Here is a 10,553-nt window from a genome sequence, read left to right as displayed (position 1 = left end):
TGACACAATCGCGTGGTTGACGCGGTCGTGTGAATGGCCATGTTTGGAGGACGACGCGGCCACGTGGGGCACGTGGTCGCGTGATGAGGCTGGTGCTTCTAGCATCATTCCAGTCCAGCTCCATTGCAACTTGCTGCCATACACGTCTTTTACGTCGATTTTTAGGGTCACGCATTCGCGTGGTTGACGCGAACGCGTGGGAGGCTTGTTTTCCAAATGACGCGTCCGTGTGGGTGACGCGGACGCGTGGGCATGTTTGTGCCTAAGGCACGCCTCCAGCCACGCTTTCGCGTGACTTGCTGTCCAATTCTCTTTTCTTCAAAACACACTGGTGACGCGGACGCATCAGCGACGCTGCCGCGTCGCGTGCGTGTTTTTTTTTAAATAATATACAAAATGCTCATGCAAACTATATGCAGCTATATGTAGGGATGATGAGAAGAGTCATTAACATCATAAAAATAAAGTAAAAATAAAATTAAGACTGAAATGGAACGATCATACCATGGTGGGTTATCTCCCACCTAGCACTTTGCTTTTACGTCCTTAAGTTGGACGCTCTTTAGGCTCATTCTGCTTCTCTTGGTGGGTCTTCCAAAAGGAAAATCTCTAGTTCCTTTTGATTCTTCATCTTCTCACCATGATAAAGCTTTAGGCAATGTCCATTGACCTTTAGAAATTTGGAGTTAGTAGGATGACGCAGGTGGAAAACTCCGTATGGCTCTACCTTTTCTACTCTGTATGGACCTTCCCATCTTGATCTCAGTTTACCCGACATGAGCCTCAGTCTGAAGTTATAAAGAAGAACTAACTCACCTGGTCTGAATTCTCTCCTTTAATGTGCTTGTCCTGGACAGCCTTCATTTTCTCCTTGTAACGCCTGGAGTTGTCATATGCTTCTAGGCAGAGGTTCTCTAGTTCTGCTAGTTGCAGCTTTCTTTCAGCACTAGCTTTCATAAGATTCATGTTGCACTCTTTCACAGCCCAAAAAGCCTTGTGTTCTACCTCTACGGGGAGGTGGCAAGCCTTTCCATATACCAAGCGAAATGGGCTCATCCCAATGGGTGTCTTGTACGCTGTTCTATATGCCCAGAGTGCATCTTGTAGCCTGACACTCCAGTCCTTCCTATGAGGTTTTACTATCTTCTCTAGAATACATTTAATCTCTCTGTTAGAGACTTTTGCTTGCCCATTGGTCTGGGGATGATAAGCTGTTGCTACTTTGTGAATTATCCCATGCTTTTTCAGTAATCCTGTTAGTCTCCTATTACCAAAGTGGGTGCCTTGATCGCTCACGATTACTCGTGGTGATCCAAAGCGACAGATAATATGGTTTCTAACAAAGGAAACAACAGTGTTAGCATCATCAGTACGGGTAGGAATTGCTTCCACCCATTTAGAAACATAATCTACGGCTAACAATATATAAGAGTAACCGTTAGAATTTGGAAATGGACCCATGAAGTCAATGCCCCAAACATCAAAAATTTCATAGAAAAGCATAATCTGTTGAGGCATCTCATCCCTCTTGGATATATTGCCAAACCTTTGGCATGTGGAACAAGATTTACAAAATTCAGCAGCGTCTTTAAAAAGAGTAGGCCACCAGAATCCACAGTCTAGAATTTTTCTAGCTATTCTTTGAGGGCCAAAATGTCCTCCACTCTCAGATGAGTGGCAAGCTTCTAAAATAGACTGGAATTCTAATTGAGGCACATACCGTCTAATTACCTGGTCAACACCACACTTCCATAAATATGGATCATCCCATATATAATATTTGGACTCGCTTTTCAGCTTGTCTCTTTGGTGCTTAGTAAAATTTGGAAGAAAAGTGTGGCTAACTAGATAATTAGCTACAGGTGCATACCAAGGAACTACTTCAGATACTGCTTGTAAGTTATGAAATGGGAAATTATCATTTATAGGAGTGGAGTCACCCTTAATGTGCTCAAGGCGACTCAGGTGGTCTGCCACTAAATTATGGTTACCACTCCTGTTCTTAATTTCTAAATCAAATTCTTGCAGCAGCAGTATCCAACGTATTAGCCTTGGTTTGGACTCCTTTTTAGCTAATAAATATTTTAGAGCTGCATGGTCTGAGTACACTACTACCTTAGTACCAGGTAAGTAGGCTCGGAATTTATCCAGAGCAAAAACAATAGCTAGAAGCTCTTTTTCAGTAGTAGTATAATTAGACTGAGCAGCATCTAAAGTCTTAGATGCATAGGTAATTACAAAAGGGTCCTTACTTTCGTGCTGGGCCAGCGCCGCTCCTACTGCATGGTTGGAAGCATCACACATGATTTCAAATGGCTGGCTCCAGTTAGGTCCTCTCACAATTGGAGCTTGAGTCAGGGCGGTCTTCAGCTTATCAAACGCTTGCATAAAACTTTCACTGAACTCGAACTCAATTTCCTTCTGCAGCAATTTGGATAAAGGTAATGCTACCATACTGAAGTCCTTAATGAATCTCCTGTAAAAATCTGCCTGGCCAAGGAACGAACGGACTTCCCTCACGGAGGAGGGGTAAGGTAAACTAGAAATAACATCCACCTTTGCTGGATCTACAGAAATGCCAGTATTAGGCACAACATGTCCTAGTACAATTTCTTGTGTGACCATAAAGTGATATTTTTCAAAATTTAATACAAGGTTTGTATTAACACATCTGTCTAATACTCTAGATAAACTATCCAAGAAAAGGCTAAATGAATCACCATATATGCTGAAATCATCCATAAAAATCTCCATACAGTTCTCAATAAGATCAGAAAAAAGACTCATCATGCATCTTTGGAAAGTAGCTGGTGCATTGCATAAGCCAAAGGGCATTTTCTTATAAGCATAAGTTCTAAAGGGACATGTAAAAGTGGTCTTCTCCTGATCTTCTGGAGCTATATGAATTTGAAAGTATCATGTATAACCATCTAAAAAACAATAATGAGATTTACCTGACAGGCGATCAAGCATTTGATCAATGAATGGCACGGGGTAATGATCTTTGCGAGTGGCTTGGTTGAGACGCCTATAGTCAATGCAAACCCTCCATGAATTCTGCACTCTAGTTGTCAGAAGCTCTCCATGCTCATTCTTTATTGTTGTGACTCCAGACTTCTTGGGCACTACTTGTACTGGGCTGACCCATTCACTATCTGAAATCGGGTAAATGATATCTGCTTCAAGTAGCCTGGTCACTTCCTTCTTGACAACTTCTAAGATGGTGGGATTCAATCTTCTTTGAGGCTGACGGACAGGCTTTGCTCCCTCTTCTAAGAATATTCTGTGTTCACAAACTTGGGGGCTGATACCTACTATATCCACCAAGCTCCATCCAATTGTTATCTTATGTTTTCTCAGCACACTGAGTAGTTGTTCTTCTTGTTGAGAAGTGAGTTCCTTTGCAATGATGACTGGGAAATTCTGCTTGTCCTCAAGGTAAGCATACTTGAGGTGTGGATGAAGGGGCTTTAACTCTAATTTCTGCTCATAGCTAGGCTCTGGATCATCTGGGGTGGGTGATAATGGTAAAGTCTTCTTATTGTTTTCAGAAAGTGTCCCCACACTTGGACCTTGCTCCATATACTTCTCTTCTAATTCTTCCTGGTGAACTTTAGCTACAGTTTCATCAATAATGTTGCATTGGAAGATAGAATGATCTTCCAGAGGATGCTTCATAGCTTCAATTAAACTGAAACTCACTGTTCTGCCATCTCTCTCAAAGGAGTAAGTTCCTGAGAATGCATCCAGCTTGAACTTTGAAGTTTTCAGGAATGGTCTTCCAAGCAGGATTGATGATGGTCTTCCTAAGTCATTAGGGGGCATTTCCAGGATGTAGAAATCAATGGAAAATCTAAGCCCCTTAATGCTCACTAGTACATCTTCAGCAATTCCAACTACTGTAATAATGCTTTTATCTGCTAACACAAAACGAGCTGCCGACCTTTTTAAGGGAGGGAGCCTCAAAGTATCATATATAGACAAAGGCATTATACTAATACATGCTCCTAAATCGCACATAAAGTCAGAAAATATCACACCTCTAATAGTACAGCTAACCATACATGGATCTAGATCATTACATTTCTTAGGTATATTTCCCATTAAAGCAGATATAGAACTACCTAAAGGAATAGTTTCTAATTCATTAATTTTATCTTTATGTATGCATAAATCCTTTAGAAACTTTGCGTATTTAGGTACCTGTTGAATAACATCAAAAAGAGGAACAGTTACCTCGACCTTTTTGAATATTTCTACCATTTTGGGGTCAAGTTCCATCTGCTTTCTAGTTTTCCTTGCAAGTTGTGGAAAGGGAATAGGAGGGGTGCGATTTGTAGCTTCAGCATCCCTTGGGGCTTCATTCTGTGGTTGAACTTCTTCTTCTTCAACTATGTCTTGTACGTCCTCTTTCTCTTCAGCATCTTCTACTTCCACCACATCCTCTGCTGGCACATTTTCTGGTGGGTTTGGCTCCTCATGGTTCCTCTCCTGTAATGTGGTTCCGGACTTCAAAGTGATGGCGTTGATGCCACCTTTAGGATTAGGCAGTGGTTGAGAAGGAATTCCATTAGAGCTTGAAGTTTGATGTGTGGAATTAAGTGAGAAATCCATCTGGGAAATGAGAGCTTGTAAAGTGGCAGTCAAGCCATTCAGACTAGAGTTCAGCTGCGCATGCATGTCTTATTGTCCTTGCGCAAGAGAATGGAGCATCTCGTCATTTGATGAGGAATTAGAATAAGCAGTCTGAGAAACTTGTTGTTGGGTTTGCTGGGGTCCTTGTGATTGTCTCAGGTGAAGTGTCCTGTAAGGTTGGTTCTGATTCTGCTGCCTGTTGTTGTTATTGTTATTCCACCTCTGGTTTCCATTATTGTCTCTGCCTCCTCTGTTAAAGTTATCCCTCCAGCCATGGTTAGAATTATCTCTCCAGCCTTGGTTGGAGTTGTCCTGCCATCTATGGTTATTGTTGCCACCTTGGTTGTAGTTGCCACCTTGTTGATTGTATCCTTGATTCGGGCAGTCATAGAAGTTGTGAGTGATTGCCACAGTGTTGTCTTCCTGGAGCTGCGGGCATTCATCAGTATAATGACTATAATCAGCACAGATCCCGCATACTCTTTGGGGAACTAACTGTTGGCCTTGTTGTGGTGAAGGCTGAGCTTGTTGTGCCTGTTGTTGATTTAACTGCATTTGTTTCAGTAAGTTGGTCATCTCACATATGCTCTGGGTGAGAGCAGTAGTTTCTTTGCTAGAGGAAATCTCTGCAACAGCTTTGGAATGGTTGCGCCTCTGTCTGTGATTCCTAGTGGACTCAGCTAAGTCACTGATCAACTGCCATGCTTCATCTGCGATTTTATACTTTTTCAGAGAACCATTGCTGGCACCTTCTAGTGTAGTCTTATCCTGGGGGTTCATGCCTTGAGTGAAGTAGCTGATCAATACTAGTTTACCAATCATGTGATGGGGACATGCGTCCATGAGATTGTTGAAGCGCTCCTAATATTCATAGAGAGTCTCTGATTCACCTTGAACAATGCAGGAGATCTTTTTTCTCAGTCTATCTGTGACTTCAGCTGGGAAGTATTTTTCCAAAAATTCTCTCGAGTGTATTCCAGTTGGCAACAGTTGCTTCAGGTTGGGAGTAGTACCACTCCCTCGCCTTTCCCTCAAGAGAAAATGGAAAAGTGGTTAACAGAATAGAAGTTTCATCTGTACCATGACGCCTAACAGTAGAACAGGCTGTCTGGAAATTCCTAAGGTGCTTGATAGGCTCTTGAGCAGGTAAGCCATGAAACTTGGGCATCAAGTTGATCAGTGCGGTTTTTAGTTCAAAATCTGCAGCTGCAGTTGGGTGAAGCACTTGATACGGCTACAGTGTAAAATCTGGGGCTCCTGCCTCCTAGAGAGTAATCCTCCTAGGTGCTGCCATGTTTCCTGCACGTAAATCAACTGGATCAGTAGTAAATGAGCGTGTCTCGCTCTCAGATGGCAGTTCAGATTCGCCCTCAGATGAGACTGGTGAATTGATAATAATCACTTCACCACCCTCAGAGACTAACCGACGTCGAGTTCGTCTAATATGTGAAAGAGTTATTTCAATTTCAGGATCAAATGGGACTAAACTCGGATCAGGCAATGAACGCGTCCTTCAATGAGAAAGACATGTAACTCATGGTAACAGAAATAAAAATAAAATTTGTAAATAAAAATAAAATATATACACTAATTAATAATTTAGCACACTATTGTAACTCCCCGGTAACGGCGCCAAAAATTGATGCGTGACAAAAGTTAACCAATTTAGATATTTCAATTAAGAGGACAGCGTTGCACGTATAGCTCTTAACTGGTTAAGATCTGCCTCACCAATTTAAAAAAAGAGTTGTCACAAATTTTAGAAATAAAATACTGGGAGTATGAGTCCCAGGTCGTCTTCCAACGAGTTGCAGAAAAGTGTGCTAATTTATTAATCAAAAAATTCCCAGAAAATTGAGTTTGATAATGAGTAATTAAAATAATTGTGAATTAAAGCAATAAAAAGAAACTAAGAATAGTTATTGATACTCTGAATAAAAGGCCTTGACTGGGGGAATAATTAAATGGAATTTCTATCCTTGTTGGAATCTTCTCAAGTATAGTGCAGTGTAAAAAGGTTGTTGTTCTCACTCGGTTACCCTTTACTAAATAAGGAAAAGTATGGTGATTAAACTAACTCTCACCCTCAATTCCTAGTCCTCTCCCTTAGGGAGGTCTAGTGTTAGTAGGTATGGAATTAGCTAACAACGTCCAATTCAACCAAGCACTTGAGCATTTCAACTCAAGTATCTCCTTTTAATCAACCCCATGTCAAGTAGAAATTTTACTCCATTGACATGAAAGAAATAATCATAAAAATATGAGAAGACATAATTAAATAAAATAAAATAGAGAATTAAAATTAATTAAAATAAAAATAACTTCATATATTAATAAATTCAAAACGCAACATAATTATCTGAACAGAGTCAATGAGTAATTAATTAAAAATAAGGGAGTAAAGAAACAAACTAAAGTAATGTCTTCAAAGGAGGTAATGGCTCTTCAACATCCATAATCCAAAGCAAAAGCATAAACTATCAATGTAACACTAATCTAGATTCAGATCTAAAACTAAGAGTAATCCTAATGTGATGATTCTTGATGTGTGTGGATGCCTCTTTGAGTTTTAGCATGTTCCCTAGGTTTAGTCTGTGTTTCTGGGCCGAAAACTGGGTCAAAATGCGGCCCAAAATCGCCCCAGCGTATTTTGTTATTTTTGCAGATCGCGCAGGTCACGCATACGCGTCGTCCATGCGTTCGCGTCATTCAGCGATTTTTCTTGTCACGCGTTTGTGTGGTTCACGCGTTTGCGTCATTTGTGCAGACTCCAATCCACGTGTTTACGTCAGGCACGCATCCGCGTCATTGTGAATTCTCCATTTTGCGCGTTCGCGTGGGCCATGCGCTCGCGTCATTGCTCGCTGGTCATCTCCTTAGTTTCTTGTATTCCTTCCATTTTTGCAAGCCTCCTCTCCAATTTCCAAGTCATTCGTGCCCTATGAAGCCTGAAACACTCAACACACGGATCACGGCATCGAATGGGATAAAGGAGAATTAAAATACATAATTAAAAATCTCTAGGAAGCAAGTTTTCAACCATGGAGTGATTTTGGGAAGGAATTGTAAATACCTGCTTATCATATGAATAAGTGGGTAAAGATTTGATAAAACCACACAATTAAACACAGTATAAATCATAAAATAATGGTTTATCAGACACCTTGTAGTAACCTTTTCCCAGTACCTCTGTTACTTGGTATGGTCCTTTCCAGTTAGCTGCTAGCTTCCCTTCTCCTGATCGACCTACTTCGATATCATTTCGGATTAAAACAAGGTCATTGGTGGTGAAGCTTCTCTGGACAACCTTCCGATTATATCTCAGAGCCATTCGACGCTTTAGGGCTTCCTCTTTAATCCGGACTCTTTCTCAGACTTTTGGAAGTAGGTCGAGCTCTTCCTTTTGAACCTGGGAGTTGGTAACTTCATTATAGAGGATCATTCTAGGAGATCCTTCTTCTATCTCTACAGGGATCATTGCCTCCATCCCGTAGGCAAGTCGAAATGGCGATTCCCCAGTAGTTGAGTGTGGTGTTGTCCGATATGCCCATAGGACTTGCGGGAGCTCTTCAGCCCAAGCTCCTTTGGCGTCCTGTAACCTCTATTTTTACCCGGCCAATATGACTTTGTTGGCCGCTTTCGCTTGCCCATTGGCTTGTGGGTGTTCTACGGAGGTGAACTGGTGCTTGATTTTTAGATCAGCTACCAGATTTCTAAAGCATGTGTCAGTGAATTGAGTACCATTATCTGTGGTAATGGAGCATGGGACCTCGAACCTTGTGACAATATTTTTGTATAGAAATTTCTGACTTCTTTGAGCTGTGGCATTAGCTAATCGCTCTGCTTCAATCCACTTTGTGAAGTAGTCTATACCTACAATGAGAAACTTGACTTGTCCGGACCCTTGTGGGAAGAGTCCAAGGAGGTCGAGCCCCATTTTGCAAATGGCCAGGGTGAAGTAATGCAGATGAGCTCTTCAGGTGGAGCTATGTGGAAGTTGGCATGTTTCTGACAGAGTGGGCATGTCTTGACAAACTCTATTGCTTCCCTTTGTAAGGTCGGCAGTAGAAACTAGCTCGGAGTACCTTTTTAGCAAGTGCTCGTGCCCCGAGGTGGTTGCCACACATGCCACTGTGAACTTCTTCGAGAACTTCCTTTGTAGCGGAGGCTGGGACGCATTTTAGGAAAGGTGTAGATATTCCTCTCTTATATATGATGTCTTGTGTCATGGTGTAGTACTGAGCTTCTCGTACTAGCCTCTTTGCCTCTTTTTTGTCTGCTAGGAGTGTTTTTTATTTGAGATAGTTGATTATAGGAGTCATCAATCCTTGATCCTGTCCTGATATGGCTAGGATCTTTTCTTCCTCCAAGGTTGATGGGATTCGGAGAGTTTCTTGTATGAGGCTTCTATTGTTGCCCCCTGGTTTGGTGCTGGCTAGTTTTGAGAGTGCATCAGCTCGGGCATTCTGTTCTCGGGGTATGTGTCAGACCTCATATCCCTTAAATTGTCCAAGTAGTTCTTTGGTTTTATCAAGGTACTTTTTCATAGTAGGGTCCTTAGCTTGATAGTTCCCCTCTATTTGCGAAGTGACTACTTGAGAGTCGCTAAAGATGGTAAGTCTTTGAGCTCCCATTTCCTTAGCCAGCCTCAAGCCAGCTAGTAATGCTTCATATTCAGCTTGATTATTTGAGGCCGAAAACTCGAACTTCAAGGAGAGCTCGATTTGGATTCCCTGATCGCTCTCTAAAATGACGCCTGGGCCACTCCCGACTTTGTTTGAGGAGCCATCTATATAAAGGCTCCACTTTGTAGGGGTGCCCGGGGTATCAGTATACTCTACGATGAAGTCGGCCAAGTACTAGGATTTGATAGATGTCCGAGCTTCATACCTGATTTCGAATTCGGATAACTCGACAGCCCATTGTAAGATTCTTTCTGCTAAGTCTGTTTTCTGCAAGATTCCCTTTATGGGTTGGTTGGTCCGTACTCTGATGGTGTGAGCTTGAAAGTATGGTCGGAGTCGTCGGAAAGTGAGTATGAAGGCGTAGGCGAACTTTTCTATCTTTTGATAGTTTAGTTCAGCCCCTTGTAGAGCCTTACTGATGAAGTAGATGGGTTGTTTCCCACTTTTGTCTTCTCTGACTAGTGCTGAGGCTATTGTCCGACTTCCTACGGCGAGGTATAATATGAGCTCTTCACCCTCCTGAGGTTGAGTAAGGAAAGGTGGTTGCCCCAGAAATTTCTTGAAATCTTGGAAGGCTTGTTCGCATTCTGGGGTCAACTCGAACCTCTGTCCCTTCCTTAATGTTGCATAGAAGGGGAGAGATCTTAAGGCTGATCCGGCTAGGAATCTAGATAGAGTGGCTAGTCTTCCATTAAGCTACTGGACCTCTTAGACACAGGTCGGACTTTTCATGTGAAGTATAGCCTGGCACTTATCTGGGTTTGCTTCGATTCCTCTTTGGGTGAGCATGAAGCCCAAGAATTTGCCAGCTTCTACCGCGAAGGTGCATTTTGCGGGCTTAAGTCACATACCATGCTTTCTTATGGTGTCGAACACTTTAGTAAGGTCGGACAACAACGATTCTTCACTTTGTGTTTTTACCAGCATGTCATCTACATAAACCTCCATTAGCTTTCCGATGTGATCGGCGAAGACTTTGTTCATTAGTCTTTGATAGGTTGCCCCGGCGTTCTTGAGTCCGAAGGGCATAACTACATAGCAATAGTTTGCTTTTGGGGTCGAGAACGACGTCTTCTCTTGGTCGGGTTGATACATCGGGATCTGGTTGTATCCTGAATAGGCGTCCATGAAGGAGAGGTACTGATAGCCTGACGAAGCATCAACTAATGTGTCAATGTTTGGGAGTGGGTAGGGATCTTTTGGGTAGGCTTTGTTGAGATCGGTGTAATCGGT

General features: G+C 42.1%; 1 non-coding gene across 1 annotated transcript; it reads left to right on the top strand.

Moving 5' to 3' along the window:
• The first annotated feature begins 5,451 nt into the window (after nucleotides 1-5,451).
• Nucleotides 5,452-5,559, top strand: LOC112761933 (small nucleolar RNA R71). The gene has a single exon (XR_003182302.1). It is a non-coding gene; the product is annotated as a small nucleolar RNA R71 (small nucleolar RNA).
• Nucleotides 5,560-10,553: the final 4,994 nt, after the last annotated feature.

The sequence above is a fragment of the Arachis hypogaea genome, chromosome 16, assembly GCF_003086295.3.
Source record: "Arachis hypogaea cultivar Tifrunner chromosome 16, arahy.Tifrunner.gnm2.J5K5, whole genome shotgun sequence".
NCBI lineage: Eukaryota > Viridiplantae > Streptophyta > Magnoliopsida > Fabales > Fabaceae > Arachis > Arachis hypogaea.
This window is presented reverse-complemented; position numbering and strand designations above follow the sequence as displayed.